The 15260-nt window shown below is 39.7% G+C and overlaps 1 protein-coding gene across 1 annotated transcript in view; it reads left to right on the forward strand.

The window, feature by feature from the left end:
• The first annotated feature begins 638 nt into the window (after positions 1–638).
• Positions 639–15260, forward strand: part of LOC124711375 (microprocessor complex subunit DGCR8) — a 238048-nt gene continuing 223426 nt past the window's right edge. Inside the window, exon 1 of the mRNA XM_047241426.1 lies at positions 639–742. The gene's annotated coding sequence lies outside the window, so the exon portion shown is untranslated. The remainder of the gene's footprint in view (positions 743–15260) is intronic.

The following is a 15260-nucleotide window of genomic DNA, read 5'->3' on the forward strand; positions in this document are numbered from 1 at the left end:
GTTTACTATCTATGTAATATTTTGCTTTTCAGGTAGTTGTTTATTGAAAAATGGAAAGAATGGCCATTAAAAATGTTGAGTAAACACTCTATCTTTTATTTTTGAAAATATGGTAACCCTAGCCCGACAACACACTCGAAAATCGGTACAAATGGTTTTCGAACGAAACTTCGTACTCTGTAGACCGCTGCATTGATAGTGTGTGTATTGCATGCCCCCAAACGAACTCTGGTAACAACCCATTTCCGTAGCCAACAGTTGTGGGTCCGTTCTTTCTTTGTCGAGATACCTACAAGCTCTTCGGCTTGAAGCTGTGCGACCATATTGACACTCGTTCGCATAATTTCACTTGTCGCGCAAGTAGCATTTTATCTTTGGCATGTGGAAACACTGACTTGCATGTAGGGATACTGTTGGGGTAAAGCGCGAGTAAGAAATTCAAGCCTATGGAATTACAGCTTGAGAAAGTTAAACGGCTTTTAACGTTCGCAACTTACGCCTAAGTTGAAACGACAAAATACTAGGAGTTGTTTCCAAATGTAAGTTGACTTACGCGACTGGCAGTGGGTGCATGCAATTAATTCTTGTTAGGGGGAATTCGGCTTGCATGAGCAATAACTGAATGATTATCTTTGCTGGCAGAAGAACGAAAGTACCTGCTTTGGTGAAGGTATCGATGAGTTGTCGCAATTTGAAAAGTTAAGAAGCTCCTGATCTAGCCGAAGTTTATTGAAATAAAAAGGTAACATTGGGCTGCGTATTAATATTTTGGCTAGTATAAAATTGGAAAAAGCCAGATGAAATTTGTAATCCTAGAATGTGTCATTGCGTAAGTCGGTTCCAGTGGAAGTTGCAAAGATTATTTCCTGAAAATTGCTCATACTCTTCCACATATTTAAATGTAGTATAGATATGCACATTTCAGCATGATTGTGACTTGAGTTATGTGGATTGATAGGTACAACAGTAATCTGCATGCTCCAAAAAAGCGTAACTGTATATGTAGCACTTACGGTACGGCAAGGATCATCACGAATGTCCACCGTCTGAGATCAGCACGAACTGACAGTACATTAAATAAGCATCACTAAAGTTCTGGTAGAAGAGAGGGTTAAATCGCAAAGTGGCTCTCCCTTTATTTAGAACTTTTGGTGATGCTACACGGAACATCAAATTCAGCACGATGTTTTCTTCAACATCTTAGTTATTTAATAGTTGTAACGGTGAGTTGGTACTCTCTGCTACTGCCAATGCAAATGTCCAGTTGATTCTGTTATTTAAACAATTGGACTTTGATGTCATTGGCGGAAGTGGGGGCACTGACCCGCGATTGCTGCTAACAGCGAACGACGGCTCGTGTGTGGATACGTGGTAAGCACAATTGTATATCACAGGAGCACACAGGAGTCAGCTATTTTTGCAGTATCATAGCTTTAACATGTATGTAATTTTTTGGTACTGATTTGGTGTATCATTTTTAGTAATGTTATTTTGTTGGCTGGTTTGTGAAAGGAAAATACTATAACATTTTAAGCAGATACTCATTTTACTATATGATGGAGAGTACTGTTTCTCCAAAGTTAGTTTGCATGTTTGTTTATATGTACAAAACAAATGGGTAAAACTCTCACATTCTAGGTAATATGTTTAAACATTGTTTGGTATCAAACCATGTTTATCTAGCAAGGAAAATATATTGTGTGTCAGTTTTTCAGAGTTGTGGCAACTGGTGATGTCAGTCTTGTTCATCTCGTCTATTGCATGGTAATATGTCATCTGGCACTATTTACAGTGTTTTGAATCGTCTGAATTAGTTCACCAAATCAGTATTTTTCAGACAAGAGCACATCATTGTGTGTGCCAACTCAACATTTGTTGTCAGTAAGTGACGTTCAGAGCTCTGGAAATAAGGAAAAATAATTACAATCCATGGAAAGCCCGGGATAGATTAACAGTATTATAAAAATGCTACTCCCCATATAGAGTTGATGTTGAGCTGCATACAGGTGCAGAGAAAAGACTGCTACACATTTAAGTTTTCAGCCAAAAGGCCTTCTTCTGAAACAGAAAACGTGTGCCTCACACACACACACACACACACACACACACACACACACACACACACACACACATTACCATTGGCTCTGGTCGCTATGGCAGTAGTTGTGTGTATGAGTTCTGTGAATATTTGTGTGTGTTTTCAATTGAGGAAGAAGACCTTTGGCCCATAATCTTGAATGTGTACAAGTGTTTTCATTGTGTCTGTCTGCAACTGAGTTTCCTCTGTATTGTAACAATCTACCCTTTTCATAATATCGAAATTACTATTTATCGTAGATATATACATATATGGAAAAAAGCATTGAACTGAACTTCTTAGAAAAAAATTGCATTTTAATCTCTATATGGAACATCCTTTAGAAATCTGTATCCATTTGTCATATTTACCTTAACATTGCAGTTCTATTTATTTGGTATTTTTGATGCAAAGTTTTTATGATTAGGGAAACTTTGTATTGTTTCACTTACTTACAGCCATACTGTACATGAATAAAGTTAGTTTGGAATGGACAATAAAAGTTAAACAGGCTTTGTGACCAGTCAGCACATATGAATAAAACCTATGGAATATACATGTTTGTGAAATATATACACTTCATATAGAGTGCAAGTGAATGCCAATCAATGGACCATTATACGAGGTGCATTCAAGTTCTAAGGCCTCCGATTTTTTTCTAATTAACTACTCACCCGAAATCGATGAAACTGGCGTTACTTCTCGACGTAATCGCCCTGCAGACGTACACATTTTTCACAACGCTGACGCCATGATTCCATGGCAGCGGCGAAGGCTTCTTTAGGAGTCTGTTTTGACCACTGGAAAATCACTGAGGCAATAGCAGCACGGCTGGCGAATGTGTGGCCACGGAGAGTGTCTTTCATTGTTGTAAAAAGCCAAAAGTCACTAGGAGCCAGGTCAGGTGAGTAGGGAACATGAGGAATCACTTCAAAGTTGTTATCACGAAGAAACTGTTGCGTAACGTTAGCTCGATGTGCGGGTGCATTGTCTTGGTGAAACAGCACACGCGCAGCCCTTCCCGGACGTTTTTGTTGCAGTGCAGGAAGGAATTTATTCTTCAAAACATTTTCGTAGGATGCACCAGTTACCGTAGTGCCCTTTGGAACGCAATGGGTAAGGATTACGCCCTCGCTGTCCCAGAGCATGGACACCATCATTTTTTCAGCACTGGCGGTTACCCGAAATTTTTTTGGTAGCGGTGAATCTGTGTGCTTCCATTGAGCTGACTGGCGCTTTGTTTCTGGATTGAAAAATGGCATCCACGTCTCATCCATTGTCACAACCGACGAAAAGAAAGTCCCATTCATGCTGTCGTTGCGCGTCATCATTGCTTGGCAACATGCCACACGGGCAGCCATGTGGTCGTCCGTCAGCATTTGTGGCACCCACCTGGATGACACTTTTCGCATTTTCAGGTCGTCATGCAGGGTTGTGTGCACAGAACCCACAGAAATGCCAACTCTGGAGGCGATCTGTTCAACAGTCATTCGGCGATCCCCCAAAACAATTCTCTCCACTTTCTTGATCATGTCGTCAGACCGGCTTGTGCGAGCCCGAGGTTGTTTCGGTTTGTTGTTACACGATGTTCTGCCTTCATTAAACTGTCGCACCCACGAACGCACTTTCGCCACATCCATAACTCCATCACCACATGTCTCCTTCAACTGTCGATGAATTTCAATTGGTTTCACACCACGCAAATTCAGAAAACGAATGATTGCACGCTGTTCAAGTAAGGAAAACGTCGCCATTTTAAGTATTTATAACAGTTCTCATTCTCACCGCTGGCGGTAAAATTCCATCTGCCGTACGGTGCTGACCATCTCTGGGACATATTGGCAATGAACGCGGCCTCATTTTAAAACAGTGCTCATGTTTCTATCTCTTTCCAGTCCGGAGAAAAAAATCGGAGGCCTTAGAACTTGAATGCACCTCGTAGATTGTCACAGGACATCTCTATCTGTGCAACATCACAAATATAATGGTGCTGGAGAAACTGTCTGTTTTATGTGCAGTGCAGTTGTAGTTTAGTGCCTTATGGGAGAAGTCAAGAACTTGGAGAAATAAAATGAGATTATTGAAGATGGGGGTATTCCATGTCAAGCCATCCAAGATCTCTCAATTGTATCAGATAAGGATGAAACTTCGCTCGTTTGTTCTCTAGGAGACAAGTAACCATACCAAATATTAACACTTGACACTCCCTGTTTCCTATTTTCGGGGAAAAAATGACACATCTTAAAAAATAAACGCATATCCACTAATGGATGTTTGTGATCACATTTGCCCAGCCTTGTATATCTCTTCAAGCATGGATCAAGTCACCAGCATTTCTTATTCCTGTCCAGTTTCAGATGTTGCAGAACCATGACATTTTTCTCCTTCCAATTCCTCTTAAATCCAAACTGTGAATATCCCAAATCCATTTCACACTTGACTTTCATTAAACTCTGTAAATTCCAGGTTCCGATCCTTATTTTGTTTCGAAGATTGATGTTCCTACTCTAAGCAAAATTTAACGCAGTTACCCCCGGAGATCCGATTGGGGAACTATTTATATCTCTGGAAAATTTTGAGTTAAATGTGCTTGTCATATTGGCTTATGTGATTCTCTTCAGAATAATTGTTGGAGGTGGTTTCCTGTTGCCTTGCTCCCCATGTAGTAAACAGCCGTAGAGACCTGACGCTGCCAGGAAGCCGCTCTTCTGGAGTACAGACACTGCCCTTGTTGCTAGTTTTGGTCCACCCTGGGTATTTCATTTCCCCAGTACCACCCATATCCCATCCCATTCTGCCATCTGAGGAGCTGCCCGACGGGGGACTAGCAACCCCTCACAGGAAAAAATAAATTACCAATGTTTTTAATTATCATCCATATGTCATTTGGAGGTTGTATACATCGTAGTAAAAGGATTGTAGAAAAAAAAATCTCATAAATTTAAATTCAGCTTTAAAGACAGAAAAAATCTGTAATTATGTTTATGTATTTTATTGTACAGAAAATATGGTCTGTCATTACATCAGATATCAGTTAAAAGGGAAAGGATGGTTAAAAAAAGTTTTTACACCGTACTTCTCAAAGCATGGGGGTCATTCTATGTCAAGCGTCCCAGTTTAGATGATGATCCTAGCTCGACCATCTTAAATTTTGATGAAATTTGTACAGGATGTATCTGAAGGCCTTACATGAACTTATGCAAAGTTTCAGGCTCACCTGTAACTTGGTTGAGGTGCTGGAGCCATTTTCATGAAAACCACTTTTACAGAGACCCCAAAGTCGTGAAGATATTGTCAAGTTTGGTATTCCACTGTTCCTAATGTAAAAGAGCTAGACTTTTGCTTCTGGGTATAGTGGTACAACTTTGTATGCTCTACACACAAATGTTGCAAGTAGAGTTCAGAAAGCAATGCATTTGTCATAATCTCAGTTCAAAGTGGGCAACAAATCATGTTGCGAGAAATTTGCCCCATAGTTTAACGAGGCATAAGTAGTGGAGAAAGTACGCTACGGACCTGGTCTTTAGAACTACTGTCTGTCTTGGTGTTTAGTAGATCACAAATTTTGGCCTGGCTTGTGTGTTTAATTACTGTGCTGCCATCGTGTAAATTTGCTAAAAAACATGAATGTATCAAAATATAGTAATGTATCTCAAAATGGACACCTACGAGATTACATTCATTAACACTGTTCAACAGAGCACATTTCATTGTATTAGAAAAACTTATTTTCATTTTGGTCTCTCTTTGGGTAAGGTGGTTCATGGTGGCTATGCCACTACCAATCTCAAGACTGGCAACCCCATTGCCAAGGGGCCATGCCCGATAGTCATGCAAGGTCAGCTACGGGTAGGTTTCTTTACTGCAGGTTCCCAAGCCAGAATATGAATATCTAGCTGGTTCCCAAGTCTGAATGTGGGTATCTAGCAAGTTTCCAAGTCTTTTTTGGGTCTCTCTGTTGTTCCCAAGCCATAATACAGAATTCTTCAATTGTTAAATGTTTTAAATTTTTTGCTGATGTCTAAAACTATTGCTTCTGGCAAACTGTATTGCTACCCCATCATTGAAGCAGCTGGAATTGGTATGACTGCAGTAATCTGTTGTTCTGGGATCCAGCATATCTCTCTTCTAGTAGGTCAATGAAATGATTAAGCAGCTCTGTGGGGATGCATGAAATTAATGAAGGCACTTTTTTCTTCAAATGAAACTTCAGAGATATTTCCTATCCACCATTTTCCGTCATAAACGTAAGCAACATACTGGCCAGGCTGTAGTTCATTAATGGCAACATGTTCAGTATCTACTTTAGCATGCTGGTTTAACATTTGCTTTAAAGGACGGCGTATCATTTGATACTCTGTGAATCTTAAGTTGCTTTTCATCAATTGGCACAAAATGGTGATGGTCTCTTGTACCAGACACTGTACATCCATCCTCAAAACGTTTGTCTTGATCAATTTTTGCATCTTCAATAATTTCTATTTTAATATAAATAAATTCAGTGCCATTAACGTTTCTTTTGCAATATTCAAACAGATCAGTTGGTGTTAAGATTTGGTTGTCAATTAAGCTTTGAAGGCTAGCTCGTGCTGCTAAATGCTTAACTGTGGCCCCAATTCCATCACATGGTGATTTCCCATGGCTTGTTCCGAAAAAATTCCATTCTGCAGTAATGCCAAAATCTTTTTGATGATGGCAAAGATTTAGGATGCTCTTAAAATTTTTGTACTGTGCTGCAGAAATGTCGCTAAAATAATGAATATGCTTAATTTCTTTAAAAATGCACTTAAGGGAATTGATCAAGTAGGTTAAAAACACCTGCACTGCAACTGTGTCATGTTGGAGGCAATCACTGATTATGCAGTCGCTGATATTCTAGGTCTTCGTTACCTTTGTAGTAAATGACAAACGGATGTATTGTAGCTTGACTATTTTCCCAATGGAATCCCTGCACTGTGTCTTGGACAATAAAGGAGTAATTTTCTGCGAAATCCATTAATATAATCAATTCTGGTTTGAGACCTTCATTAGTGAACTGCAAATGTTTGCTTTGGTGCTTTGCAATGTAGTGGTGAGTAGAAAGGGCCAACAGTTTTGTAACTAATAGTCCAATGAATTCAACTGTCATTTCCCTGGTTTCAAGTGTCTCTCTCTCAGTGTGAGTCCATTGTTTGAACTGAATTGTGGCGTCAGGATCAATATCTGCAAAAACACTGTTAAATATTCATTTAGAGCTTCTGTTCTGGGACATATTTCACAGTGATAAAGCACATAATCCTTTGTTTCCAAATTACAATTTTGCTCAGAAAATTTTTGTAATCTTCTTTTATTGGGCTGTGTGCCAACAGTAGTTTCACATTTTGATGTATTGTGCAGACACAAACTGAATGTGAACCAGATGTGCCTACAGTCACACATCACTTTGGCCTTAATCCTCAAAATTTGGAAAATGCACTTTCTGGTCCATTTTTATTGCGGTATGCAACAAACATTTATTTTAAGTTGCTCAGTAATAAGTATTTCTGTTTGTTAACCTTTTCTCCATCTACCCGAACAATAATACAGTCCTTTCCTCCTGGACAAATCCGACTAAACTCTTAATCATAAAAATGTTCTATGACTCTTGCCTTCACATCCTCAGAAAACTTTTTCCCCCATTTACCTTTGGGCTGTGCCAATATTCCCTGTTCAGCTTTTAACTTTCTAGCCTTCCTTACCATTCTTTCTGAAACACAAAATTCTTCCACAGTCTTTTTGATAGACCAGCTGTGGGGGAACTAAGGTCAAAATTTGAATTTTCTCATTATTATTTGATATATATAATTTTTCTTTCAATTCTTGGTTCAGCTCAATGTGATCTGAACAAGTCAAGCATTGCTTGCTTGTGGATGGTTGCTCCAATTCACTGGGATCAAGTGGGAGGCCACTTCTGCAATTTTCTTAATAATGGCACCTTCAACTTTGCACGTTGCGTATCCTTTTGTATCCCTTGCACCAATTTGTTGAAATTTTAATGGTGATATTCCAACCAATGTTAAGCTTGTATTCAAATTGTAACCAACATTAGTCTCATCATCTTCATCTGACTGGTATGTAATGTCAGTTTGTGAATATTTTGGTGTATCAAATTCTTTTCTACAGGAAGGGCACATTTTTTTGTCCTGGTTTAATATCAGACATGGTTATCCTTTTTAGTAAGTCAGCTGTTTCTATGTTGATTGAGCACAAGCTTTTTTGTGCAGTGTGATTTTTCTTGCCAAATGTGTTGCAGCATGATCTTTGCAAAAATTCAAATATTTTTAGGAGTAAAGTTTCATGATGGAATCATAGTTGATTATTTTCAGTAGAGTGTAAACCCCTCCATCTAGTAAGCAATTATTGTTCTTATAAGGAAAGTTGCTTTACAGCTTTGAGTCCTTTTAAGGCACTGTATCTCGTTAAATGGCATGGGGAATCAGTATTTCCAAAACTGCATACATTAACTTGATCTTGTTCTTCCATTTTAGCAACAACTAGATATGCGTCAAACACTAAAATCAGATTGTCGGGTCCTAAATAAAGAAAAGAAATAAAATTAATAAGCATTAAGCTTCTCAAAAATTATGTAGCAATCTCTAGTACAGTTAAATGGTTAAATTTAGCAATGAACCTGTCACAAACAGGTTTAAAATCATTGAATAAACAGAGAAATGAATATTCAATGAGGACATGATCAACAAAATTCCAAATTTTAGGTGACATTTTTGCACCTTACCCAAAGAGAGACCAAAATGAAAATAAGTTTTTCTAATACAATGAAATGTGCTCTGTTGAACAGTGTTAATGAATGTAATGTCGTAGGTGTCCATTTTGAGATACATTACTATTTTTTGATACATTCATGTTTTTTAGCAAATTTACACGATGGCAGCACAGTAATTAAACACACAAGCCAGGCCAAAATTTGTGATCTACTAAACATCAAGACAGACAGTAGTTCTAAAGACCAGGTCCGTAGCGTACTTTCTCCACTACTTATGCCTCGTTAAACTATGGGGCAAATTTCTCGCAACATGATTTGTTGCCCACTTTGAACTGAGATTATGACAAATGCATTGCTTTCTGAACTCTACTTGCAACATTTGTGTGTAGAGCATACAAAGTTGTACCACTATACCCAGAAGCAAAAGTCTAGCTCTTTTACATTAGGAACAGTGGAATACCAAACTTGACAATATCTTCACGACTTTGGGGTCTCTGTAAAAGTGGTTTTCATGAAAATGGCTCTAGCACCTCAACCAAGTTACAGGTGAGCCTGAAACTTTGCATAAGTTCATGTAGGTCCCTCAGGTACATCCTGTACAAATTTCATCAAAATTGAAGATGGTAGTGCTCGAGCCCTAGGACACTTCACGTGGAATGACCCATGGACTGTCCTCTGGAAAAATAAAATTAATGGTTGTCTTATTTCTTTATTTGCTTTTGTAACAAATTACAGTATAACCCCTGCCTCCATTAGAATCTAATATAGGCCATTGAAATTTCAAGGACCCTGAATAATATACTTTTGACCTTACTGAAATTTTAGCTGGAAAAGAAACGGGCTCAACCAATAGTATTTTTAAAAAAAAGCTCAAGTGTATTCAGTTGTTTAAGCAATGCTGCACATAGTAGATGAGGGTGGAGATTCTTCTAGAAAACCTGTAATGTTTTACTTGAAAAATATCAGGAAAATCCTGAGTAATTTCAGAAATTTCCTAAAATCTCAGGGTATTCTGCAGTTTAACCTTGAAATTTAATTTTATTGATTTTTGCAAATCACTAATTCCAAAATAGGCCTACTTTTATATAATTTCAGATGTGTTAACAGTATGGATATAATATTATTCCATATAATACTATATCAATACTGCTTATGACTGGTATATTTCAGTTGAGAGGAAAGAAAAGTTATTGTGGTATGCCCACACCCCCCGACCCGCCCCTCCAGTCCACCACTCACCAATGTTTTATCGGAGCTTCTTATGACACTTGCCATCTACTAAGGGTAACGACCCCCCACCCCTTCCAAAATTTGAGTAGCCACCATGCAGATGAAACTTGTAACATTAAGACTTTTTTTCTGAATGGAGCACATAAAGTCCTCTGAAAATCAGCAGCAGCAAGGAACATAAGGAATGGGAACGTGATTGTATCCCCTCCTTTGGGCAAATGGAATGATGAAGTGAATTATTTGCTAACATTGTGTTCAATAGTTATCCAAAAGTACTGAATTAAATATATGGTCAAGTCACATTAATATGACCACTTTGCAAAAGGCTGAGTAACCACCTTCTGCAGCACAGACTTGCAGGAAAAGTTGTCAGTGAGGTTCTGGAAGGTATCAATGGGTATGGAGTGCAATGCCATCCCCAGGGCTCTGCCCAGCTGCACTTAATATCTCAGTTGAGGATCCATTACGCAAACTGCCTGATGGAGTTGGTCTCACAGATTTCCGATCAAGTTTAAATTCAGGTCATTTGGTAGCTAGGGGAGTATGGTTAACTCATCCTGGTGCTTTTGGAATCGTGCACGTACATTGTGAGCTGTCTGATATGTTGCTTTGCTTTGCTGCTAGGTGCTATCATGCTGACGAAAAAGTAACCTATGTGGGGGGGTGGATATGGTCTTCGAGGATAGATGCATACTTGTTTCGATCCAGTATGCCTTGCAGAATGATTCTCCAAGGGAATTAGCATGCAAATTCCGGCCTTCATTGCAATGAGCAGCAGTCAGCAGGGATGAACGAACCAGGCGCCTGCTGCAGAGGCCCATATTTAGCAATGCTGAACAGTCGTTTGAACACAATTGATAGCCCCCTTGTTTCATCTGGGTGGTCAGTTGCATGCCTATTCGTCCGTACGCATCTCCACAGCCTTCATTCACTTCTGTCATCTATGGCCTGTGGTACACCACTGTAGCTTCAGCGTCGATTTCGGATAGCGCTATTTTGCCATGCGCCGTATACTTTATCCATTTCAGCACACAATTTACAAACTGTCTTTTGTTTTCATTAGTAAAATTAGTGTTAAGATGAAACGTAACAGACATGTATTAAGAGGGCACCATTATCACCTCGGTTATTCCATGTGAAATCAATCCACAAAAAAAGTAAATTTGAACCTTGATATTTAGGATTTTTAGCTTTTCTTCTACTGATTAAAATAAAATCTAAAATTAAAACTTTTTGAAAATTCGCTTTTGAATTAGTGAAGTTACTGAAGTTGTGCGATTTTTGGCACATATTGAAACAGTAAAATGGCCATATCTCTAAAGTATTTTAGGTGGAGACCTGTAATTTATGCCATTTCATTCAGTTCGTTATAGGCTTCAAAAATATGCTGCAACCAAATTCATTAAAATGTTGAATTACCAAAATGTTCCAAAACTGGAATTATTTTGTTTTGGAAAAAAATTTTGTCATACATTATTTGTTAATGTGTGTGCCAAATTTCATGTTGGTATTCCAAACAGAACAAGTGGAAATAAATTTTATTTTACTGCGATTCGTATTCTCAACCATACCTCAACTGTACTTGGTTTGCAAACTAGGCCATTAAACTAGAGTTGGAATGAAATTATAATGTACTAATTAAGCACACATTGCTTTACTGTTTTAAAAAACTACACCATATAATAATTGACATAAATAATGTAAGTGATAGAACGCATTTTCCATTTATATAACGTTTAATTTACAGAAATTGTAGTTAATACGAGGGTTGGAACTTCAATAGTGGCAACTATTTATTCACAACCAATACAACAGAGTTACACGTTTGCACCTGTTACTGTCCTTCAAAGTAGTCACCAGCATTGTGTAGAACCTGGTGCCAGCAATGTGGAAGGCGTAGTATAGTGTTAGCAGAGCCTATTCTGTTGAAGGTGCGAATCGAACGGTCTGCTGCCTGTAAAATCTCTGGAACAGTACTGAAGCAAATGCCATGAAGTGGTTCCTTCATCTTCAGAATCAAATCAGTCACAAGCACTTAAATCCTGGGGAGTTGGTGGATGGTATAGTACTTCCCAGTCCCATCGAATGAACAGAGTAGCCACAGTTTGCGCTCTATGCTCCCATGCATTGTCGTGCAAAATGATGGGTGGGTTGTGCAGAAAGTGTCGCCGCTTCTTTCGCGAAGGTGGTCGCAGGTGGTGCTCCAAAAACGAACAGTGATACTGTGCACTGACAGTCTGCTGTGGAGGAACGTATGGCGTTAGGATAGCACCATCACAGTCATACATGAGAATCATCATAAATTTCACCATACTGGGGCTCTTGACGCACTTTTAACATTCGCGCCGACCCATAATGACGCCATTCGTTGGATTGGCATTTCAGTTTTGGCTCGTATTATGTGGCCCATGGTTTATCCAGTGTTACGGTACAGCATAAGAAAGCCTCTCCTTCGCACTCGTAGCATTCCAGGTGTGTCTCAGCAGCACTGTAACGCATCCATTTCTGCATTTCCGTCAAGTCATGCGGAACTCATCGTGATGAAATTTTTCGCATGACCAGGCATTCCTTCAGGATGCGAAGCACAGTTGTATTCACTAATCAGTTTCGTGGTCGAGCTCACGAATTGTATAGCATCGATCACTGTCCACTAACATGGCAACAGCATGAACTTCTTCAGAGACACTAGGACGACCTACCTGATGCATGTGTGCCACAGTTGCCGACCTTCATTGAAGGCTTTTACCCAACATGCCACTGTTCTGTACGGTAATGCCAATTCCCCGCACGCCTCTTGAAGACCTGATGACACTGTCATGCTGTATGACCTCTGGCACATTCAATCTTGATCCAACTCCGTTGCTCCTGTTTCGAAAACATAGTGACACCGTTATGTTAGACCACTTGCTCACAAGTGACAGTGTTTCCCTCAATTGTGCGCATGCCAGTTACGTGGGACGAGCAAGTCCATTTGCTTGGAGGTAAGGTAGGTATTTCAACAACATAGCAGTCACAGGGACATAGAAGTATCATGTTGATTCCTATGAGCAAAGCCAAAGGTAAAGCAAAAATTGTTTCTGAGTTTAAGGCTTTTGATATTCATTAAATTCAAGTGTGTCACATGCTGCATGCTTTTGAACAGATCACAGGACTAGTTGCTTGGACCTATGGCAACAAACAGTGGATGGCTTCTGTACTATCCAGAGATGAAAAAGGTGCTATTTATTGGCATATCATTGTGGACCAGCTCTTTCTTTTTCATAATTCTGCTGCAAGGTATCTCCTAATGTACTTGACATGGTGCATCTGCCCTCACAGCAGGGTGAGTGGCGGCTGGTAACACATTAATGTTGCTTAAGGTGTAGGGCCGATATGGAGACTGGCAGTCAGGCCTTGCCCATTCACCCTGTGAGTGGACATGTGGCCACTGCTTCAGCAGGGTTCGATCAGGCACAATGGTGGAGAGGTTTACTAGTCATCATGAGCTACAACATTAAGTGCATTATAGAGCCCCCTTGGGCTGATAGCATTCAGAGCTGAAAAGGAAGCCTACGTTTCACTCAATATGTCTGTCGGTGCGCCAGTGTCGTCACTGACAACGCCTGTCACATGGGTTCTGAGGCCAGAGTTGACCAGGGTCCTTTGCCTTGGAGCTGAGTGGAGGGTCTCAACCGAAAGTCATTGACTCTGTGAAGGTCTGGACTGCAGATTTCTAGACCTACATTATCAGGCAGAAATTTCTAGGACCCTTTTTGATAGATCAAGGGTGCACTAGACAAAGGAAGCAGCTGCTTAGGTAGCAGAGTACTTGTAGATTGCACATGAGGGTTTTTTAGGCTAGGCAATTGTTTGAGGTACTCTGATGAACACACGCTAGTCGATAGGCAGCAAAGCAATCAGATTATGTTCAGAGTAAAGACACTTCAACTGTCAAAATTTCATCAGTAAATTGTCAAAATATTCCCAACAAAACCTGAATGTACTGCCCTCCAGGAAAGTTCTCATGCACAAATTATTCTTGGGACCAAGAGCTGGCTGGCAAGGTCTGAGATATTTAGTGAGTCATGCAACATATATCGGAAAGACAAATTGGAGGCTGTAGGAGGGGGAATGTTCATTACACCTGAGAAAAATAATATCTCTAATGAGGCTGAAGTTGACCGTGACAAAGTTATCTGGTCGCATGTAACAGGTTTAGGTGAAACCTAGTTAATTGTTGGCTGTTTTTACCGGCCTTCTGATTCCACTGAGTCAATTGTCGGGCCACTCAAAAAAGTTTGCTGTCAGTAGTGCATAAATACCCATACTAGTTGTAGGTGACCTTTACCTACAGGGTATAGACTGGGATGTATATGGATTTTTTGTGGGGTGTAAAGATTCTTTGTGGGGTGTAAAGTCACAGTTGAACAAAGTACTTTTGAATGTTTTTTTTTTCTGTGAACTGTCTTAGCAGCTTAATTCAGCAGCCCACACACAATGGAAATATTGTAGACCTTATAGCTAAAAATAGGTGAGACCTTACTGACGACTTCAGTATAGAAACAGTGATTACCGATCGTGATGTCATTATAGCAACTGTGGTTACGAAAGTTAATAAATCAGTCAAGAAGGCTAGGAGAATGTTTCTGCTAGAAAGAGCAGGGAAACAGTTCCCACCATCTCACTTAAACAGTGAATTGACATCACTTCCAGTAAGATGGATGTAGAGAAATTATGGGCAAATTGTACGCAGATTGTAATTCGTGCTCTGGAGAGTCACATCCATAGTAAGCAGATTAAGGGTGGAAAAGACCCACCATGGCTGGGTAATGAAGTTGGGAAAATGCTCAGCAAGCAGAGGGCACACAAATGACGACAGGCAAAGGTTAGTAGACATTTGTGCATCTGTGAAAGGATCTATGTGCTAAGCATACAACTATGATCACCGTTGTACCTTAGTGCAAGATCTGACTGAGAACCCAAGAAAATTCTCTACTATATAAAATCACGAACTGGGTCTAAAGTTTCCATCCCGACCAGTCTGGTGTAGCCGTTGAAGATAGCAAAGCGAAAGCCAAAGTTTTAAATTTCGTGTTCAAGAAATCGTTCACGCAGGGAACCATACAAACATATCATCATTTGACCGTGGGACACTCTTGTATGGACAACATAGTAATAAGCATCCCTGGCATAGAGAACCAACTGAAAGATCTGAAAGCAAATAGGTCACCA

This window comes from Schistocerca piceifrons, chromosome 8, assembly GCF_021461385.2.
Source record: "Schistocerca piceifrons isolate TAMUIC-IGC-003096 chromosome 8, iqSchPice1.1, whole genome shotgun sequence".
In the NCBI taxonomy this organism is placed as follows: Eukaryota; Metazoa; Arthropoda; class Insecta; order Orthoptera; family Acrididae; genus Schistocerca; species Schistocerca piceifrons.